Consider the following 23,613-nt stretch of genomic DNA (forward strand, 5'->3'; position numbering starts at 1 on the left):
AAGCACCAGTCAAAATCAAATCGGATTAATAATTTTCGTGTGACTGGCGCAAAACATGTTCAATATGCTCTCCACCGTTTTCTGCAAGAAGTTGAAATCGAGAAACCGCACGCTCCGCAACTGATCTACGTGTTTCCTGGGTCCCTTTTAGAATGTGTTGCGCAATGCATGCCTTCAACGCAGCTAAGTTTGCAATCGGAACACTGAACACAACGTCTCTCAGACAGCCTCACAACCAGAAGCCAGACGGATTAAGATCAGGCGATCGGGACGGCCAGGCTGTAGGTAAATGCACTCCGTCTTCAGGCCACAAGTGGCCCATCGGGACCATCCGACCGCCGTGTCATCCTCAGTTGAGGATGCGGATAGGAGGGGCGTGTGGTCAGCATACCGCTCTCCCAGTCGTGTTGATGGTTTTCTGTGACCGAAGCCGCTACTATTCGGTCGAGTAGCTCCTCAATTGGCATCACGAGGCTGAGTGCACCCCGAAAAATGGTAACAACGCATTTCGGCCCGGATGGTGACCCATCCAAGTGCCTGTAGGGAAATACCGACTGATAATTCTATCATTTCCTAAATGGCGCTTCAGCAGCAGCTTAGCTGGACTTGAATAAAACTGATTCTATCCATACATCCACTCTGTTGGAGAGCTGGAACGACGTGGTTGTGCATAGCGCTTACCAGTGACGGTCCAGGTAACAGGAACAGAAGCACCTGTCTCTTCGAAAAAATGTGATCCTATGATAAATGATGCCGTAAACCCGCATCACACAGTGACTTTTTCAGGATGAAGTTGTACTGGTTGATTTTCGTGCTGATTTTCCGTTGCCCATATTCGACAATTCTGTCGATGGAAGTGGGCTTCACCTGTCCACAAAATCTTCCACTACCAATCATTGTCCACATCCATGCGAGCAAGAAATTCTAAAGCAAAGATCTCTTTTGCTGGCAGGTCAACAGGCAGGAACTCGTGCACATGGGTAATTTTGAATGAATAGGCGAACAAGGATGTTTCATAGGATTTTACGTACCGTGCTCACGGTTATGTCCAATTTTTGGGCAATTATCCGTGCACTACACATTTGCGCACCACCACTCGTCTCCTCCTGCATTGCTGCTTTCACTGACGTCGAATCAAATCGTTTCCTCCCTGTACCAGGTTGCACACGAGAAGAACCCATCTTCTCGAATTTCCGAATCATTTTCTCCAGATCCACGGCAGTCATCGGACCAACGACTTTTTCCAAACCCTTCAGCGTCTGGTACTTCAGCAGAGCGACGTGTGCACAGTCATCATTCTTGTAATACCGCTTTACAAGCAGAGCACGATCTTGCATTGGGACAGTAATGGTGAACGCGCAGACGTAAAAGGAGGAAAAGCCGTGTACCCGCCGTGGTTTCGCCAACTTCAGTGGGTCTTGACAGGTGTTTTCAATTACGTATTCTGACACATACAGCGCCATCTATTGATCAACTTTCACACTATTTTTTTTTCTTTCTCCATACGCTCTCCCGTTCTCCGATAATATTCCGTTGGAATTTGACTTCATTCTGATCAGTCGTGTTATTTCTACAGGGTTTTGAAAGGTTAACTTTAATTATAATCATCCTGATTATCTATGGAGTACACTAACGAGGGCAACTTGGGGTCTTGGAAATTCAGTTTGGGAAGAGGTTTCGCGGGTTAGTAGTAGACCTAAGGGTGTCCATCCCTAAAAGTTACTGTGCACTAGCAAGAAGCTTCCGAGGAAAAGAGCTCTAACTTTCTATGCACTGTTCATTTGTACACTATGGCAGCACAGCAAAATGGCTGCACCTAATGGATTTATTTGCCATGTGGGCGATCAAGGTTTTATCCTACTTTCGGGTAACTTTCTATTTTCTTTGTTTAATTGTTTCAAAAGTTATAACAATTTTTAAATGAAGTTAAAAATTTAAATTATTATTCGTTAACTCACACAGAAGTTTATTTTATTTATAAAATGACTGTTATATCTAATTAACATAAAATTGTAATTCGTAATTGCTTTTTGAAAGTTAAATAATACCAAATGCAGTTTTCATGAAGGTAAATTACAGCTTTCATTACCACTCTAACGAAATTTCTGGTAGGGTTTTTTATACAAAAAAACTGACAGTATCATCTTTATTTATCAACATCGTATGTTGGACAAATTAAATGGCTCTGAGCACTATGCGCCTTAACTTCTGAGGTCATTTGTCGCCTAGAACTTAGAACTAATTAAACCTAACTAACCTAAGGACATCACACACATACATGCCCGAGGCAGGATTCGAACCTGCGACCGTAGCGCCTAGAACCGCACGGCCACTCCGGCCGGCTATTTTCGACAAAAGCACCAGAATGACAAGTAAAACAAAAACATTGAAAACAAAACAAAAATATTCTTTGATATCTTGCACAATTTGTGAAGGACGCTTGTTTGCAGGAACAACCCTGTTTGAAAAGATTTCTTGGAAAACGTGCCCCGTTAACACTTACGAAAACTGCACTTTTACCAGAATCCTTGGAAACGTACCAGCCATATCTGATCATTTCATTAAAATTTGGTGATAACAGTTGGTGATGCAGTATCGAATGCATTTTTATACAGTCTTCACGGAAATTTATTTATCTATTATTTACACTCAGATAAACGGAATTTCTGTACATGATGATAGATTTTTTTTCCGCCTGGCTACAGGAATAGACGTCACAAAGTTGAACCAAAGGTGTGCTTTTTCAGGAATCATTTTAATTGTACATGTCGCTGTTTTTATGGCATCCTGAAAGATATGTCAAGTAATTCAGGCTTTGCTTGTCCATCCGGATTTCTGTGAATGTCAAGAGGGAACTGGCACGCTAGTTCGAGTTTCTAGAGGAATAAGGGTGGATACACGTGTAAGTATCGTACTGTATCAGGTAAGGATCATTGCTCGATTAGTTCCGTGAGCGTCTTGACATTTCCTGACCATCTGCGCATTTGTATGTACGACACGGCAACAACAGTTCTCTGCTCTTGCACTTAGAAACAGGAGCCACAAATTTACAATGACTATTTTTCACCTCACCATAGCTTATAGTGTCGTTAGATTAGTAACAAGATTTCAGCGACAATAGTAACAATCATTTCATACATAAAATAAATTTCTACATGGATTAATTGATCATATTAACTTTACATAAAATTTGATATTATTTTGAAAACAATTAGAAAAGTATAAAAATTTTCCTGAAGGTATTACCGAAACTGGATCGCCCATGTCGCATGCGACTTCGCTGCACACGTATCAATTTCGGTGTGCCGCCAGAGCGTGTAAATTGACCACCATATGAGCAACGCGTAAAACTTGTTAGTCCTTTTTCTTGGAATTTTCTGTCTGGTGCTCTTTACATCTTTTATGGATGGACACTCTTGACGTACACTACTAACCTGTGAAGTCTAGTCCCGCTCTGATTTTCCTAGACGGGAAGATCCCCTTGACACTTTTCGATGACACTTCTTTTGTGGACTGTTTCGACCGCTTTCCGATGTGTAGGGACTGGTACAGTTTTTTAACTTTTAGTTCTCCACCTCTCTTCCACTCATGCGTATGTGGTTAATGAATTACGAAATACTCCACTTATGCAATACTGACCTGAAGTAATATTCATCGTAATTCCTCAGTCACATTCAGAATCACGTGGTCTAGCTTCAGGGGATTTTATTGTTATGGCTTTGTATGAAAACTAGTATTTAAGCATCACTAACGTTACATTATTAGAACAGTTGGGTGAAAGATCGATAACACAATCATCTGTACTAAGCATTAATACTTTGGATGTGACTGTCAAGTATCAGAACAGTATATAGGTTTTTATACCTATATACCTATAGGTACCTTTCTAAGTAGCACGTACCTGTTTAAGATTGTGTATTGTCTGTGGATGCTTTTAACTACAGATGTAGAGTAATATAGCAGTATTATGGTGTAACTCCGAGAGATCACCCTGCGACAATGAAACTATGAGATGCATTCTGCCCTTAATGTTCTCCATTCGATGCAGCACACTTTTGTACATATTCGTTGACAGACATCTTTGGTGTAGAATACTGTATTTTGGCAGTTCAGAAAACGTTACAAGTGCAAAATCACTTCATCTTCGTTCTGGTTTCGTCGTCCGAGGAAAGTGTGGGAAGCTACTGGTTGCCACGGCAGAGGAATACAGGGGCTTCGCAAAATTTGATATCCCAATGAAACAACATGCAGGATTATGCCCTGTCCTCAATGAGCAGAGATGTTTTCACAGAGTACAAACATGCTTTAGGTGAGCTTCCCGTGACGTTTCGTCCTGACAATCTCCCGTGACATCGTCATGAGATTTTCGTAATATGCTCCTGCGACTGTTTGTCCACTGTGAACATAATCTGTTTGTATCGGACTACGACAGCTCCAAAAATACCCTCATGACCACCACGTCATTTGGCCTGTGTTTAGTAAACGTGCAAGTTTCAATTGTTTGCTGTTTTCCATCGTCTCTGTACCATAGTGATACAGCTAGCACTCTTCCACTGAGGTAAAGTCAGCCTGTAGGTGCCCAGTGAACTGCCCTGACAAAGCTGCACCTTTCCCACGACTGCCTGGGTTCGGCTCACATTTTGAATGTGTGTGAGCGGTCAGGGAACTCAGCGGGATGTGAGACCTGAAAATTTCAAAATGCCGTGCGAGATATTTACAAATGATCGATGAACAATTTTCATTTTTTCCACTGCTGCCTCGATTGTGATGTAAGTAGGCTGTTTAGGTTTTTATGTTGGTAACGTCACCTAGTGCTCTGTATGAAAATCACTGGCTGTGCTCTGTGCAGTCTGTGGCTGGTTGGCATTGTTGGAATATTCGCCATTGTAGGGTTGGGCAGTTAGATGTGAACAGCGCGTAGCGTTGCGCAGTTGGAGGTGTGCCGCCAGCAGTGGTGGATGTGGGGAGAGAGATGGCGGACGATCTGGACGTGTGTCCATCGGAAAGAGTAAATTTGTAATTTTGGATATCATGAACTGATATATATATGATGACTTTGGAACATTATTAAGGTAAATGCATTGTTTGTTCTCTATCAAAATCTTTCATTTGCTAACTATATCCCTATCACTAGTTGGTGCCTTCAGTAGTTAGAATCTTTTATTTAGCTCGCAGTAGTGGTGCCCGCTGTATTGCAGTAGTTCTAGTAACGAAGATTTTTGTGAGGTAAGTGATTCATGAAAGGTATAAGTTATTGTTAGTCAGGACCATTCTATTGTAGGGATTTTTGAAAGTCAGATTGCGTTGCGCTAAAAATATTGTGTGTCAATTTAGTGTTGATCAGAATAGGTAAAGAGCGAAATGTCTGAGTACGTTCAATTCTGCCCAGCTGTTTGAAAATCAAATAATGTAAGAGTTTTATCAGCACAGTCATCCAAAAACTTTTCTAAGGGGACGTTTTAGTGATACACTGATCTTCAAACACAGCTGTATCCCCTACTCTTACAATTCGTGGTTCATGATGGAGAGATAGCCTGTCTCTACAGTATTTGCCATCCAGACTTGTTTGACCATACTGGAAGCGTGTGTCAACTGACTATTGTCTCATATGGTGGTGCTTTTTTGCCGCATACTTCCAACTAATGACCACGCACTGTTATAGCGCTTCGTATGCAAAAAAAAAAGAAAGAAAAACACACGAATTACCGCTTCATAACCCATTTTATCAGCTGACTACGCGTTTTCGTTTTCTCCTCCCTGTCGGCGTCATACGGTACTGCAGCGCACGGACTTCAGTGTGTACGATGACTGCAAACATGTATCTACAAACAAGAAAAGAATTTTGCACGTAATGTTGATAAGTCAATGTCATAATTGAAAGTTTATGCTACCCATTTCCATTTTTTAAGCTGTCACTGAGACAAACCTGTAACTGAAATAGCAACTGCACAAACTAAAGAAAATTTCCGTGAATACGACTGAACGCCGGGAACGTAGTGGTACTTATGTGCGCTTTCCGCGCTGTTAGTGACGTGCCCTTGATATGCCGTGGCTCTGTACTGCAGGGTGGTACTCAGTGCGGGCCGTGCGGTGGGTATCGACCGCCAGCTGATGGCGGCGACCTCGGCCTTTGAGTGCGGTCGGACTCTCAACAGGCACCGCCGAGGCCCACAGAGGACCGGCACGCAGCCGATAATTGACTCATGTGCTGGAGGGGCCGTGTAGGGGGCTGCCTACGTGGAGGCGCTCCGTGGCCGCGCGCAGATTAATCCCATTGAGCGCACCGCCTTCACCCAGGCACAACAGTGCCGTTACCCACGGCAGACGAATGTGTAATATCCGCAGAGCCGTCTCGCTCTCTTTCTCTCCCTCTCTCTCACTCTTTCCTGGTACGAACATGCGGCTAAGAATCCGACAGTTCTATAAATTAAGTGGTTTTTACCAAGGTTAGGACTTTTAGGGGCAAATTTCAGAGGAAAAGGTGGTGATTTACTCAACCAATTCAATAAATTATCTTTTTGATGTTCCAGTTTATTGAGTTACAAATACATCATCACTATATTCTGATTAAAATTACTTAATACTTGGAACTTCATATGTTGCAGGTGTTCTCCCACAACCGGAGCGGTCTTCATCATGCTCGAACTATTCGTCGTTGCCAAACTACCACAAAAAACGGTCAGTTCACGACCAGTTCCGCAACTGGCAATTTTTCTTATTGTGTTTGGATTCGCGAATCCTTGGTCTGGCTCTTTTATTTTTGCATTTCATCACACATGGTAACGAAATAACGCACATATAGTATGCACCACTAGCCACGGAGTACTGCCGGCCTCTGTGGCCGAGCCGTTCTAGGCGCTTCAGTCCGGAACCGCGCTGCTGCTACGGTCGCAGGTTCCAATCCTGCCTCGGGCAGGGATGGGTGTGATGTCCATACGTTAGTTAGGTGTAAATCGCTCGAAGGGACTGGTGAACTCAGATGCTAAGTCCCGTAGAGATTACAGCCATTTGTACCATTTTGAACCAAAGAGTACTGGATTCTTCCACACAAGACGCGATTCTGCTACACATATTCCCTGTTATCTTCATCATAGAAGTTGTAACCATAAGGTCCTTGGTAGCACGACGCTAAAATTACAGACCGGTTCACCAAAAAGTCGTGGGTTCGATATTCGTTAGGAGACGACTTTTTATTTTCTTAAATCTTCGTCAAAATGACATATTATCATTATTTTAAATTATATTATTTTAAAATATGTAATTTTTTTATATTTGATCTTTTATAGAGTCATTTTCACCATCGTCCTGACTTTTTTATTTGTTCTGATTTTCCATTCTATCGTTGTTTTTCCTTTGAAATCTGCCTGTGTCGTTCAAATGCTTCAAATGGCTCAGTCGCCTAGAACTTAGAACTAATTAAACTAACCTAAGGACATCACACACATCCATGCCCGAGGCACGATTCGAACCTACGACCGTAGCGGTCGCTCGGTTCCAGACTGTAGCGCCTAGAACCGCACGGCCACTCAGGCCGGCCTGTGTCGTTTACAACCGTCTAAGCAGGACGGCTCATAGGTCATTATCGCGTCAGATAGCGTAGCAAAAGCGAGAAGTTACAGTTGCTTTTGGAGCTGATACGATTTTTTTTTGTGTCTTTAGTTTACATGTCAGCGTTAATCGTCGTGACCGAGGCTTTCGTGATTAATATTTCTGCCGCAGGTTGCTGACCGCTATTTTCTCGGATACATTGCTCATCAAGAGGCTACAGAGAGGACACAAGTGTAGCTTCGGGGCTACGAAACGCGTTGTCTGCCGCAGTTCAGTCATAGTTATTTAAAATCTCCTTGGACAGATCATCTCGTTCCCACCATACATGATGGCAGCAGCTTCCAACATTACTCTGCATTCCATAACCAGCACTTTAGAACTTCTTAAGTGGCCTGCCATGTTTGCGTCTCGCCTATAACCGAGCGGCAGCCTATGTTGCAACACTGTAGCGCAAAGTGACAGACGTTAGCTATCAAACAATTTTAATCGGACTATAAATATAAGAAGGTGTCCGCCTGATTAGCTGGGTGGTAACGTGTTCGCCGCCCATGCAGACGGTCCCGGGTTCGATTCCCGGCCGGGTTGGAGATATCTCCACCCGGTGACTGGTTGTCGTGTTGTCCTCATTATCCTTTCACCCTCATTACCGGCGTGCAACTCGTCCACTGTTGCCTCTAATGAAGTAAGACTTCCACTGAGCGGCCGAACTTCTCCGAATGGGGCCTCCTGGCCAACGATGCCATTAGCCCCTTTCCATTTTTTTTTATAAGAGGGAAAATACATGGAGCTGTTGTAGTTCAAGGCATGAAGCATCTACATATTTTTTTTGAAAATAAGTCTCCTTCTATTAGAAATAGAATGTCCTTTTAGATGTCAAAGTTCCTTTCGATGTCCACAGAGACCACCAGGGCAAACTTCGTACCCACACGGAATGGCAACCCCATACATGTGGCAAATTCCCGGTTTTGTAGTATCTTATGAAGACCATACTCAAAATTTGTTGTTGGCGAAGCCATATAACTGCTCCTTCACAGAAGTAAAAATATCCAACAGTTTTTCCTCTTCAATACCTTATTCTTCTAATCGTTTCAAGGTTCTGCAGCCATGTAACTGTAATTACTGAGACAAAATACGTTTGTCACCCGATATGTATTTTCCATGGTAGCACAAGTTTCTGTGCTTTTGAAATTGCAATTGCGTGGGCTGAATCGAAAGAAACCACAATATCTTTAACCTTGTCAAAGTTCTCACACAACGTAGACACACACTCAGTCCGGGAGCTCCAGTGAACAATGAAGGGTAGATCTGGAAGGAACAAGTCAGTCATTACTCTGTAGGCAACAGCATGACACACAGTTTTAAGCAGAACTTTCTTCAGGGAAGAGATAATTTCATTTGCGATGTATTATTGGTTCCTTATGGAGTCACAGAAACTCTGGAAGGGCTTGCACCAAGCGTGTCGCATGCCTAAACTTAGGGAACAAAGGCTGCAGTTGCTTCGCAGCTGAAACCATGCACGCAACGTGGTCCATAACCACTGGTAAGAACATTATACCACCAGCCGATAGTGTTTCACAGTAATCCATAAGTGATTTCACTACTATATTGACATTTTCTTCCTACAGATCACACATTTTTAACAACAAGCGCTAAACATTCTCCGCAGCTAAGTGAAGACGTTAAATTTTCAAAACATATTCTCCACAGAGTGTCTGGTTTCATCCAGAATGATTCCCACATAGCAAACAGACACTTTCTCCTTGATTATTTGTATGAATTTTTGGTAAACTGGCTACGCTTACATTTTCCTTGAAGCAGGCTGCCCTCATCGCTCATCGACATTTTCCTCTGTTTTTGAATAAATCCCATAATGGCTGGATGGTTCAAGTTATTGACTGGAATTTCTGTTTGTGTAAGAGCTATACACAAATAAGTGTTGAATTTCTTCAAGTTTTCGCTTTTTCAAGAACACTGCTCAAATGCATTTCGTAATAGAGGGTGCCACGATTTGTTTGGTGTCTTGTTCTTTTGATCTTAAAGCTGGAAGTGTATTGTTTGATGGGAAGTCGTTATCGTTCTTTATCCAACAAAATTTCTAAATGGCAAAAACTACATCATATGAAAATTTCATTAGTGTTTGTGGAATCATGTTTAAATTCCTGAGCCGGACCAAAAACACACACCTTAGGCGTGCTAAAATCTACTAATACACTCGATAAGTAGCTAACTTAAATTCACGAACAGCAGTCTACTGATCCTGATAAAATTAAAAGGATAGAAAAAATACGCTCGCTGTAGTTTACATTGTTACAAGCTGTTTATGGCCGTAATGTGAGAGAAAGAGGACACACTCTAAACACAATTATTATCCACTGCCGCAGGGGTGCTTTCTGACCTGCGGTTAGTAGAAGAGATACGTTTCCTTTTTCACATGTTCATTGTTACCCGAGGAGACCTCAATTGCATGCTAAATTTTTTATGATTCAAAGTCATATACGAAGAGAATTAAACTCGCAAGAAATGTCACTTATATACATAAAATGCGCTCATGAAGATTACTGAAAATCTACGATAAAAGGATAAAAGGGATTAGATACACGGTTGGAGGAAAATGGGAATAAAGGTCCCAAAAAAGGGAGAAAGGGGATTGAAAAAATTTGGTCTTTTCACATGCAGAGTGAAAATTACTCACTGAGATACTATATCGAAGAATTTTAACTTACCCTAAGAGAAACGGTGCATTTAAAAATCCTAACTCTCATCATGGTCAATGAGGATTCAAAGGGAATTAAAGATTTCTGGTATGTGTGTAGCAGCATTTTCGTTTTAAATCTTTGAAGTTATTTAGTTGCTGTAAGCAAATTCTCTGTCGTAAGTTGTTACGCGTTCATGTGGGTAAAATAATGCACGTGAGAAATCCGACACCAAACTACGATCAATGCGCTGCTTACAGTGATGTTGGGTTTCGACCAACATCCATATATTCCCTGGGGTAGAAGTAAATAACGCCCAGCACCCCCTATTTCAGGCAATTATGTCGAGGTGAATGCACGTGGAAGTTCTCTTCGGTCTCCACCGATGAAACACTGCAGGAAGCAGATTCAAGACAGCTGCGAAAACTGCTAGCACAGTATCCATTTAATTATATACTGCTGGAAGCAACTGCACTCGTTGGTAGTGAGGACGCTATTAGGCGGACTGAAATTTTGTAGTTATCTTTAGCTTGCACCGAACCTATATTTGGTCCTCATTTGTAATTTAATTTATGGGTGAGGACGCTTTTCGGTCTCTTCTTTTTGTTCAAACTTCGAGCTGAAAAGTTTTCCTTACCATCTTATTCTGCTTTCCGGGTTTCATTTCCCCAGGAACACTTGATCTGGAAGCTGAATAAAATTATTTTTCGACACAGATTTCTGAATGTGAATTTTTTCGGGTAGAACAGGAATGACATCGGAATGCTAATAACTAGAGGCAAGATGGTCGGCAAGGGAAGTTAATGCAATCTTTCGTTCAATCCAGTATATAAGAAATAAAAATACAAATAGTCCGTGAACGCCGATAATAAGATTTGTGATGACCTATCTTTTGGTTATGTATATATTAAGTATTACATACTTGGGCTGTTGTCAATTTTGTTCTTGTTTTTGTTGTGGTCGTCGTCATCAGATCGAATGATGGTCTGATGCAGCTCTCCACGGTAGTCTATAACGAGCAATCCTCTCCGTTTTTTGTATAATTCTGCGACCTACATCCATTTGAACCAATGTACTGTATTCATGCCTCATTCTCTCTACTATCTTTAGTTTCTACACATTCCCACGTTATCAGACTGACGATTCCTTCATGCTTCAGAATGTGTCCTACCGGCCCTTTGTTTCCTTTAGTCATTTTATGCAACAAATTTCTTTTTTCGCCAGTTAGATTCTGTGCCTTCACCGTAGTTATCCAGTCTTTCCATCTTATCTCCAACAGACTTAAATAGTACTATATTTCAAAAGCGTCTGCTCTCCGCTCGCCTGAATTGTTCATCGTACAGCTTTCACTTTCCTACAAGGCTAGACTCCAGACAGATAGCTTCAGAAAAGATTTCGTAACAGTTACATTTCTTTTGATAACAAGTTCCTTCTTACTATAGTCTGCATTTTATATCCTCTCACGTCAGCCGTCATCAGTTATTATGCTGCCAAAATAACAAGACTCATCTACTAATTTTAGTGTCTCATTTCTTAATCTAATTCCCTCAGCATCAACAGTTGTAATTATAATATATTCCATTACCTTCGTTTTATTTTCCTTGCTAGTCATACAACAACGTTTTGACACCATCATCTCCGCTGAAATGCTCTTCCAAGTCCTTTGCTGACTCCGACAGCATTACGAGGTTATCTGAAAACCTCAAAATTTGTCTTCACCTTCATGAAATTTCATTCCCTCTCCAAATTCGTGTTTGATTACCTTTACTGCTTGCTCAGTGTACAGACTGAATAGCATCGGCCTGTTGTTACAACCCTCACTAAATTCCCAACCACTGCTTCACTTTCATGTCCTTCGACCCTTATGACTGCATTTTGGTTTCAGTACAAGTTGTAAATAAGTTTTCGCTCTCGGTATTTTATCCATGTTACCTGCAAAATTCGACCTTGTCAAAGCGTCATCTAAATGAGAAATGCCGTAAAAGTAGAGCTTCTAAGGTAAGTCGTAGGTTCAGTATGGTTTCGCGAGTGCTTCCATTTCTCCGGAAGTAAACTGATCTTCCTCGAGGCAGGCTTCTCCTTGTTTTTTCCTTTATTTCGTAAATAATTCATACCAGCTGCCTGCCACCGTGACTTACTAAATTGACGGTTCCGTGGTATTGTCACCTGTCAGCTCTTGCTTCCATAAGAATTGTAATTATTAGTTTCTTCTTTAAGTCTGAGGGTATTTCGCCTGTGTCATATGACCTGCGTGTCTAGGGAGACAACTGTGTCCGTCTCTTCCAAGACCCTCAATAATTCTGTGGGAATGTGGTTTACTCGTGAGGCTTTGTTTCCACTTAGGTCTCTTAGTGCTTTGTCAAAATCTTCACTCAATATCATGTCTTCCATCTCATCTTCATTTACTGCCTCATCACTTTTTGTAATATTGTTTTGAAGTTAATTTTCCTTGCAGAGCATCTGCATACGTTTTTTCTACCTTTCAGATATCTCTTGTTTCTTCAGGTCTCTTCCGCATATGAAACTTTCTTTAATGACTCGTAAAGGTAGTGCTGGCAGTGATTGAATTATGTTTTGTGCAAATTCTACAATTATTGGTAAGTTCTTCTGTCATTGCTTTTCTCCAGCCCATGTTCGCCTACTTTTTTTCTTCTCTTTCTCTTCCTTTTGAAGAATTCCAATCCCACAACATAATTAAATTTTAGTTTCCCTTAACTATATGAACAACTTATTTTATTTCATAATACATCTTTCCATTCCTTTATTTATATGTTGCGTGTCTATCTTTGCTACGATAATCTGTCCGCTATGGTGTTCATAGTTCATTACGATATAGGGACTCTCTTATTTATTATTAAAAGCTATATGTGCATGTTTCGTACTTCATTTTGTGTTTATAGTCCTGTAATCACCTATCCAGAAATCCTACTATTACTGCCAACACACTTCGCTCATTCCGACCATCTATAACTTCAGCCTAACCATTTCTCTTTCAGATTCCCTAACATGCCTACCTGATTACAGGGTCCAACACTGCAACACCTACCTGTAGAATACCAGTGTTATTTTTCCTGGTGACAACACCCTCCTGAGTATCTGCCGCTCGGCTATTGGAAGGCGGGACTAATTTATCTCTGGAGTACTTTGCCCAAGAGGATGTCGTCGTCCTTAAGCTATAGAGCAGACCTACATGCCCTCTGTTAAAAATAGCGGCTGTAGTTTCGCCTTGCTTGCAGCTGTTGGCAGTACCTGCATAGCAGAGCCATTTTGGCTACTATTACAAAGTTACGTATGTCAGTTATACACACTATTGCGCCTGCAACTACTGGCAACACTGCTTCCCATCTTAGAGAACGACAACAGGTTTGTCTGGTTTCTCCACACGTACCATTCCGTTGTGGGTGCACCGACAGAAATGTATGGCGACGCTGAGGTATACAAGAGATTCCACCTCGGTAAAGTCCATGTATCATGGTCGTAGAGTATGCAGGCTTTCCCTGGAGGAATGATCAGTAGTCAAGGCTATGGCAAGAACGATCATACGACGCAAAAATGTATAGTAAACATGGTTTCTAAAATGCGTACCTTAAGAGCTACGAGCGCTTATTCGTATTCGATAATGTGAAACAAACATCTTCTTCTGCAAGCTCTTTGGATTTGGTAGGAGTTAGAAAGGACCTAACCAAGTAAAAAACGTTCTGATAAGAGAGTGGTCTAAAATACATGCTTTAAGAGAACTTCATCATCTTCGTTACTATGAAACAAATATCTTATACTCCAAACTCTTCTCTTTACGTATTTTTGGTGGCGATAGTATGGACCAAAACAATAAAAAGTGGCCTGTTATTAAAGGGGTCTAAAACGAATACCTGAAGAGCTGTTAGCACTTTCTCAGCAGTAGCGAGAAAGAACAAGTGCTCGTATTTCCTAAAGTGAGCATTGTTGACTACACGTTTACTACGCGTTTTTATTTCGGATGATCGTATCTGTCGACTCCCTGAATATTCGACCTTCCTCTTGAGACAAGTTGTACACGCATGAGTATTAGGAATGCAACCTACGACCAAATATTTTCATTGAGTGAGTAATTTCAAGAATTTACTGTCAGAGCAGCATTGAAAGACCCTCCGTATCGACAAGGTCAGCACAGCATGAGCGTCATGTGGTCTTGCGGCTTTTTTTTTTGGGGGGGGGGGGGGGTCATCATTCTTCTAACTGGTTTGATGCGGCCACCACGAATTTCTCTCCTGTGCTAACGTCTTCATCTCAGAGTAGCACTTACAACCTATGTCCTGGATGTATTCCAGGCTCTGTCTTCCACTACAGTTTTTCCCCTCTACAGCTCCCTCTAGTACCATGGACGTCATTCCCTCATGTCTTAACAGTTGTCCTATCGTCCTGTCCCTTCTCCTTATCAGTGTTCTCCACATATTCCTTTCCTCTCCGAATCTGCGAAGAACCTCCTCATTCTTTACCTTACCAGTGCACCTCATTTTCAACATTCGTCTGTAGCACCACATCTCAAATGCTTCGATTCTCTTCTGTTTCAGTTTTACCAGAGTATCATTTTAGTTACCACACAATGCTGTACTCCAGACGTACCTTCTCAGAAATTTCATCTCAAATTAAGGCCGATATATTATATTAGCAGACTTCTGTTGGCCAGGAATGCCCTTTTCACCATTGCTAGTCTACGTTTGATGTCCTCATTGCTCCATCTGTCAATGGTTATTTCACTGTCAAGGTAGCAGAATTCCTTAACTTCATCTAATTCGTGACCATCAGTCCTGATGATAAAATTATCGCTGTTCTCATGTCTACTACTTCTGTTCACCTTCGTCTTTCTTCGATTTATTCCCAATCCATAGTGTGTAATCATTAGACTGTTCGTTCCGTTTAGCAGATCACGTAATTCGTTTTCACTTTCACTCTGGATGGCAATGTCATCAGCCAATCGTCTCACTGATATCCTTCCACCTCGAATTTTAGTTCCACTCCTGAACCTTTCTTTTATTTCCATCATTGCTTCCTCGATGTATAAAGTAGGGGCGAGAGGCTACATCCTTGTCTTACACCCTTCTTAATATGAGCAATTCGTTCTTGGTCGTCCACTCTTATTATTCCCTCTTGGATGTTGTACATATTGTATACGACCCGTCTCTCTCTATACCTTATCCCTACTTTGTTCAGAATTTCGAACATCTTGCACCGTTTATATTGTCCGAAGCATTTTCCAGGTCGACTAATCCTACAAACGTGTCTTAATTTTTCTTTAGTCTTGCTTCCATTATTAACCGCAACGTCAGATTTGCCTCTCTCGTGCCTTTACGTTTTCTAATTGCAAACTGATCGTCATCTAGTGCACCCTCAATTTCCTTTTCGATCTTTCTGTATATTATTCTCGTGAACAAATTTGATAAACGAGCGGCCAAGCTGATTGTGTGGTAATTCTCGCACTTGTCAGCTATTGCGTTATCTTGTTGAAATACACTACTGGCCATTAAAATTGCTACACCAAGAAGAAATGCAGATGATGAACAGGTATTCATTGGACAAATATATTATACTAGAACTGACATGTGATTACATTTTCACGCAATTTGCATGCATAGATCCTGAGATATCAGTACCCTCAACAGCCACCTCTCGCCGTAATAACGGCCTTGGTAAGCCTGGGCATTGAGTCAAACAGAGCTTGGATGGCGAGTACAGGTACAGCTGCCCATGGAGCTTCAACACGATACAACAGTTTATCACGAGTACTGACTGGCGTATTGTGACGAGCCACTTGCTCGACCACAATTGACCAGACCTTTTCAGTTAGTGAGAGATCTGGAGAATGTGCTGGCCAGGGCAGCAGTCGAACATTTTCTGTATCCAGAAAGGCCCGTACAGAACCTGCAACATGCAGTCGTACATTATCCTGCTGAAATGTAGGGTTTCGCAGGGATCGAATGAAGGGTAGTGCCCCGGGTCGTAATACATCTGAAATGTAACGTCCACTATTCAAAGTGCCACCAATGCGAACAAGAGATGACCGAGACGTGTAACCAAAGGCACCCCATACCATCACGCCGGGTGATACGCCAGTATGGCGATGACGAATACACGCACGCTTCCAATGTGCGTTCACCGCGATGTCGCCAAACACGGATGCGAAGATCATGATGCTGTAAACAGAACCTGGATTCATCCGCAAAAATGACGTTTTGCCATTCGTGCACCCAGGTTCGTCGTTGAGTACACCATCGGAGGCGCTCCTGTCCGTGATGCAGCGTCAAGGGTAACCGCAGCCATGGTCTCCGAGCTGATAGTCCATGCGGCTTCAAACGTCGTCGAGCTGTTCGTCCAGATGGTTGTTGTCTTGCAAACGTCCCCATCTGTTGACTCAGGGATCGAGACGTGGCTGCACGATCCATTACAGTCATGCGGATAAGATGCCTGTCATCTCGACTGCTAGTCATACGTGGCCGTTGGGATTCAGCACAGCGTTCCGTATTACCCTCCTGAACCCACCTATTCCATATTCTGCTAACAGTCACTGGATCTCGACAAATGCGAGCAGCAATGTCGCGATACGATAAACCGCAATCGCGATATGCTACAATTCGACCTTTATCGAAGTCGGAAACCTGATGATAAGCATTTCTCCTCCTTAAACGAGGCATCACAACAACGTTTCACCAGGTAACGCCGGTCAACTGCTGTTTGTGTTTGAGAAATCGCTTGGAAACTCTCTGGGAGAAGACTGTCAAGGGGGAGGTTACCATGAGAAGAAGATTGAATAATCAACGAAAGGATGACGTTCTACGAGTCAGGGAATGGAATGTGGTCGGGAAGCTAAAAAATTGAGAAGTGAAGTGAAATGGTTCAATCTAGGTATAGCATGAGTCAGTGAATTGAAATGGAAAGAAGACACGTATTTCTGGTGGGATGAGTATAGGATAATATCCACATCAGCAAGAAATGCTAATACGGACGTCAAATTCATTATAAATGATAAGATAGGGCAGAGACTAAATTACTGTGAGCTGTTGAGTAATAGTGTTGTTCTTACCGGAATCGACAGCAAACTAACACCGGCAACTATAGTTGAGTATACACACCGGCATCGAGTGCTGAAGATGAACAGATATAGTATATGAGAATATTTAAAGGATAATACAGTACGTAACGGGAGATTAAAATCTAATAGTAATGGAGACTGGAATGCATTTGTGGGAGGAGTAGAAGAAATGGTCATACAAGGATATGGGCTTGGGACAATGAAAGACAAAGGAGAAAGGCTGAGTAATAGGGAAAACTCTGTTCAAAAATCACAGCAGGAGGAGGTATGCTTGGAAACGGCCGAAGTACGGGAATATTTCAGGTAGATTATATCATGGTCATACAGAGGCTCTGAAATCATATACTGGATTGTATGGAGTACGCAGGAGTAGAAATGATTAAGAGTAGGCTGAAGTTTAATAGATGAGTAAGGAAGAATCAATATGCAAAGAAATGGGATACGGAAGTACTAAGGAATGACGAGATACGCTTGAAGTTATCTTAGGATATAGATGCTGCAATAAGGAATGGATCCATAGGTAGTACAGTGAAAGAGGAATGGACGTCTCTAAATCACACAATCACGAAATTCGGAAAGAAGAACATAGATACAAAAAAGGTAACTGAGAAGATGAAACCATTGGTGGGAGGAAAAAATACTTCGGTTGATGGATAAAAGAAGAAAGTACAATAATATCCAGAGAAATTCTGAAATACCGAAATAAAAGTCGCTGGGGAATGAAATAAATAAGAAAGTAGGGAGGCTAAGAGGAAATGGCTGCTTTAAAAATGTGAAAGAATCGAAAAAGAAATGATTGTCTGGAGGACTGACTCGCCATTTAGGGAAGTAAAAACAACCTTCGCTGAAAGTAAAAGCAAGTGTGGTAATATTAAGAGTGCAATCGTAATTCCATTGCTAAGTGCAGAGAAGAGAGCGGATAAGTGGAAACAGTACATTGAAGGACTCTATGTGGGCCAATATTTGTCTGATCTGATAGAAGAAGAAGCAGGAGTCGCTTTAGAAGAGATAGGGGATTCAGTATTAGAATCACAATATATAGAGAGCCTTGCAGGACTTTAGATCAAATAAGGCAGAAGGGATAGATATTATTATATCAGAACTTCTAAAATCATTGTGAGAAGTGGCGACAAAACTGATTCACGTTGGTGTGTAGAATGTATGAGACTGGCGTCTTACCTTCTGACTCTCAAAGAAAAATCATCCACGCAATTTCGAAGACTGCAAGAGGCGACAAGTGCGAGAGTTATTGTACAATCAGCTTAACAGTTCATACATCAAAGTTACTTACAAGAATAATACATAGAAGAATGTAAAAGATATCGGAGGATGTATTAGGTGACTATCAATCTGGCTTTAGGAAAGGTAAAGGCACCAGAAAGGCAATTCTGACGTTGCGGTTGGTAATGGAAGCAAAGCTAAAAAAAAATCAAGACACCTTCATGGGATCTGTCTACTTGGAGAATCGTTCGACAATGTAAAATTGTGCAGTATGTTAAAAATTCTTAGAAAAATAGGAGTAAACTATAAGGAGAGACGGTTAATATACAACATGTACGGGAACAAACAGGGAACGATAAGAGTGGACGATAAGAACGAAGTTCTCGGATGAGAAAGAATGTAAGACAGGGGTGTAGTCTTTCGCCCCTTCCGTTCAATATGTAAATCGAAGATACATTGATGGAAGTAAATGAAAGGTTCATTAGTGGAACTAAAATTCAAGGTGAAAGGATATCAACTATACAATTCGCTGATGACATTGCTATAGTGAGTGAAAGTGAAGAAGAATATCTTGATCTGCTGAATGGAATGAACGGTCTAATGAGTTCATGGTATGGACTGAGAGTAAATTAAAGAAAGGTGAAATTAATTAGAAGTAGCAGAAACGAGAACAGCAGAAACTTAACATCAGGATTCATGGTCACGAAGTAGATGAAGTAAAGGAATTATAGTAAATAGATAGTAAAATAATCAATAACGGACGGAGCAGGGAGTACATCAAAAGCAGACTAGCGCTGTCGAAAACGGCATTCCTGTCCAAAATAAATCTAATAGTATGAAACATAGGCCTTAACTTGAGGAAGAAATTTTTGAGAATGTACGTTTGGACCACGACATTGAATGGTAGTGAAACATGGACTCTGGGTAACAGGAAGAAAAGAGAATCGAAGCATTTGAGATGTGATGCTACAGACGACGTTGAAAATTAGGTGGTTTAATAAGGTGAGGAGTGAGGAGGTTCTTCGCAGGATCGGAGAGGAAAGGAATATGTGGGAAACACTCACAAGGAGAAGCGACAGGATGATGGGACATCTATTAAGACATCAGGGAATGACTTCTGTGGTATTAGATGGAGCTGTAGAGGGCCGAAACTGTAAAGGAAATTAGAGACAGGAATACATTCAATAAATAGTTAAGGATATAGGTTGCAAGTGCTACTCTGCTATGAAGAGGTGGGCACAGGAGAGGAATTCGTGGCTGGCCGCATGAAACCAGTCAGAAGACTGATGACTCTGGTCTCTGTTCAACGATACGTTCAAAGTTATGCAGTACGCAGAACCAATAGTCGTCTTTTTTTAGACTACGTGGTAGCAGTATCGGTCTGCTTTTCTGTGCAACGGGTTTCGGGCTGTCCTCCCCTCACGAAATCCTCTCGAACACTGGGCTGTTGCTTATCCTCCTAATCCCTTGAGGTAACTGGTTCCTCTATGCCGTTTGGCTCTTGTTATTTAAAGACGCAAGGAGCTCGCCTTTCACCCAGTTCTGTTACGTCATCACCCACAACTGAACGTCATGAATTGTCCACATAGCGCGTGGCTCGTGCCTCGTTGGACGTGGAAGCAGGATTGTTGGTAGAGCTGATTCGAATCTTCGGCCTTCTGACCCTTCGCCAGATACTGATGAACGTAGTTGAGGGTTTTACCCTATCCAGGCATAGAAATACAAACGATCTAGTAGAAGCAAATAATAAGTGAAAATTACTCCCTCGTACAGGAAGTGCATTGGAGGGTCGGGTCTGCAACCCATCATCTAAAAAAAAAATAGCTAGGCAATTTCTCCCGTTAAATAGCCTCGGATGAAAAGTTTGGTCTTTCTGGGAAACTAAATTTGGCATATCGGTACGTGGAGTATTCTACGGGTTGTCAGTAAAGAAGAGGAAGTATTTAATGATACAAAGGCGTGCAATGTGGACACTGTAGCATTAACTGAACGGAAGAAAAGGGCAAAGGTACGAAAGAATGGAACGATTATATCCGTGTCTACACTGGTCCTTAACAAGGAAAGTGCCAGAAATGGGATCTCCGTAGCTACTAGGAAAAAAAATACAAGAAAGATATAAAACCCTAGCATGAGATTGTTGAAAGCATTGTGCAGGTGCAAGTGGAATTATTAAGCCATTTAGTCTTGATCATTGCAGTGAATGTACCAAATGATGAAGCCAAGACGGTGGAAAAAGACATTTTGTATGCATAAGTGACGGGATCACTGGCGAATCAAGTGATCGAGAAAAGATTAAAACTTGAAACGAGATAATGGGTGAACAACCAGTGACCTCATTGTCGGTCAGAATGGGAAACATGTGGTAAATGGCAATGGGAATAGGCAGAGGGTAATAAATTGATGGTTTAGGAAGAAGTCATTACATCAGCACACGTGGGAACGTGGGACTCGTATCTTAAGATCAATAAAAGACTATGTGATAACATTGCAAACAAACGGGGCTGTTTATAAAGGACGTGAAAGGTTAACGGGCCCTTTGAATATTGGCCATACCATAACTAACGGGTTTCAAGTGTCTATTTTCCCATCCCTTCAGACGGAATGAAGTAATAGGTGAAGAGTTGGCTAGTGAATTCTTCGGAAATTCTGTATAACCATTTAATTCTGCAGGAGGATTCAACACACTTCGACATATACTGGTAGCCAAGACATCACACAGCAAAGATAATATTGTGGAGAATACGTTTAAACAATGATGGATTAGGTGGCCTTTGAAGCTTTGCGGAAAAAATATAACTGGGAAAACATAGGGTGAATCCGTGGTGGAATGTGGATAGAGCGAAATTTATTGAAGATAAAAAAGAGTATCAATAGTAAACGGCTGAGTACTCGGCCTGAAGACCGAAAAACATACGGACCTAAACGGTTGTAAACAGTCAGGGCCATTACTAAAGCTCAAAACGAGCCAGAGACGATATAGAAAGAAAGTGGCAGTACTGGTGCAAGCCGAACTTGTAAGATAGTGAAGACGATGAGGGTTGCAGATAAAAATATTGTGCTTTGATAATTCTAATTAGCATGAATTATTAGTAAAGTTGTTGGATCACGAAACAAATTTGTGGACAACCATGAAAGACAGTGACGTGTCAACTACTTGCATCAAAGCAGTTAAACTGTTCTACATGGACTACGTGAGTGCAGTCAAAGTAGGGAAATCAGTATCATCTAAGTTTCCTGTTACAAATAGGCCGTGCCAAGGGTGTGTTGTAGAAGCGACACTATTTAAAATCTATATGAAGCTAGCACTTAAAGCCAGAAAGAGCTGTTGTGAAGACATGCGAGTCCCTGTAGGGGATGAAATCTTGTACAGCGTGGGGATCAGGTCATTGTAGCAGAAGACCAGGGTGATGCTGAGTACATGCTCTGGAAATTAAAAGAGGAACATGAACGCTGGGGCTTCACAATTACTTGACAAAAACTGAATATTTATTGGCAACAATACCACAACGGACCTGGAGTTTGGGGCTGGTAAGATCAAGTAATGTGAGTGAATGGACAGTTGAAGGGCTGCTTGGTTGAGTGGGTTATTCTCAACAACTTAAAGGAAAATTACAACAGATCTCCATTACTTGGCACAGTTGAAACAAACACAGTTGATAGAGTTAGCCACAGTGGCTATTTAACGAACTGTTCCAAATTTCAATTTAATGTCTAGGTCCTATGGTTACATTAGTAAATATTTTAGAATTAGAATTTGTTTGAAACGCAATAAGCACTACAAGAGCAACAGTTTGAATTCAGTGGCTAGTTCTGACGACTACTTTACCCAAAAGAAATTAATACCGATTTTAACAAAAACCAACTTCAACTCAATAGATAGATACAGTGGTCCTTTCACGAAAATCTTAAAATTTCAATTCAATGACCAAATTTGGGATAACTTGCAGAGAACCATCCGATATTTTTTTAAATTATTTGATGATTAGTTTAGAGCCTGCATTCATTTCTAAACCATCGTAGAAAACAGAAACCAAACAGTAAGTACCCAAATAGTAAGTACTTTGCACATTGCAAAAGCAAAGCGGGAGGTGAGGTAGGAATGGGGGAGGGAAAATGGGGAGAGGGAAAGGAGTTTCGACTTCACAGCCAAAGTTGTGAATGTACTGATAGATACGCGAATTGCCGAAAGGAATCGGCACATTAGCTTACAGAAGCGCAGGGTGTAACATAAATAATTATATTCACTTAGCCAGCTAAGAAGCAACATCACCCAACACGTGTGGATTTTAAGAGCAGCTACATGCCTGCAACTCAACTGTAGCAACAGTGGCTTTGGCTGTGGCATTTAGAAGCGAGGGGGCAATGGGGATGAGACAGGGGGTTATTTAGTGATTTGCACACAACAGATAATACAACAAGAACTCTCTCTTCGTCCGAACAGGTCTAGAAAGACCCATGCTGCTGACCGACCACCGTGTCATCCTCGGCCTACAGTCGTAACGGGATGCGGATGTGGACGGGCGCGTGGTCAGCACACCGTTCTCCCGGCCGTTGTCAGGTTTCGTGATCGGAGCTGCTGCTCTCAGTCAAGTAGCTCATCCATTTCCCTCACCAGGACTAAGGGCACCCGCTCGCCAACAGCGCTCGGCAGACCGGACGGTCATCTCCTAAGTGCTAGCCAAGCCCGATAGCGCTTGATCTCGGTGATCTGACATAACCCGGTGCTACCACGGCGTCAAGGCGGTTGGCATACAATAAGAACAACTATTTCATTTCAGTGTTTTAGGTGCGACGGTCGCTTTATCGAAATGTTTGAAAAACTAAATTTAACTAACGAGGCACCCCAGCAACCAAAAGACAAGAAATACGATATCTATCTCCAATAATCTTATGTTTTACGACTGCCAACACGGAGCTCTCCGTAAACATCTGTTGGAAGGGAAAAATGTTGTCTCTTTCAGGTTCCTTCTGCGTTGCTAACACATGCCTCGGTAGCCGATTAACGTGCTGCACAGTGTATCCTTGCCACACCCGACAAGACTTGCAAATGTTAGCAGACATGAAGCCGTTGCCAGCAGCGGTCAC

The sequence above is a fragment of the Schistocerca piceifrons genome, chromosome 1 (genome assembly GCF_021461385.2).
Source record: "Schistocerca piceifrons isolate TAMUIC-IGC-003096 chromosome 1, iqSchPice1.1, whole genome shotgun sequence".
Classification (NCBI taxonomy): domain Eukaryota; kingdom Metazoa; phylum Arthropoda; class Insecta; order Orthoptera; family Acrididae; genus Schistocerca; species Schistocerca piceifrons.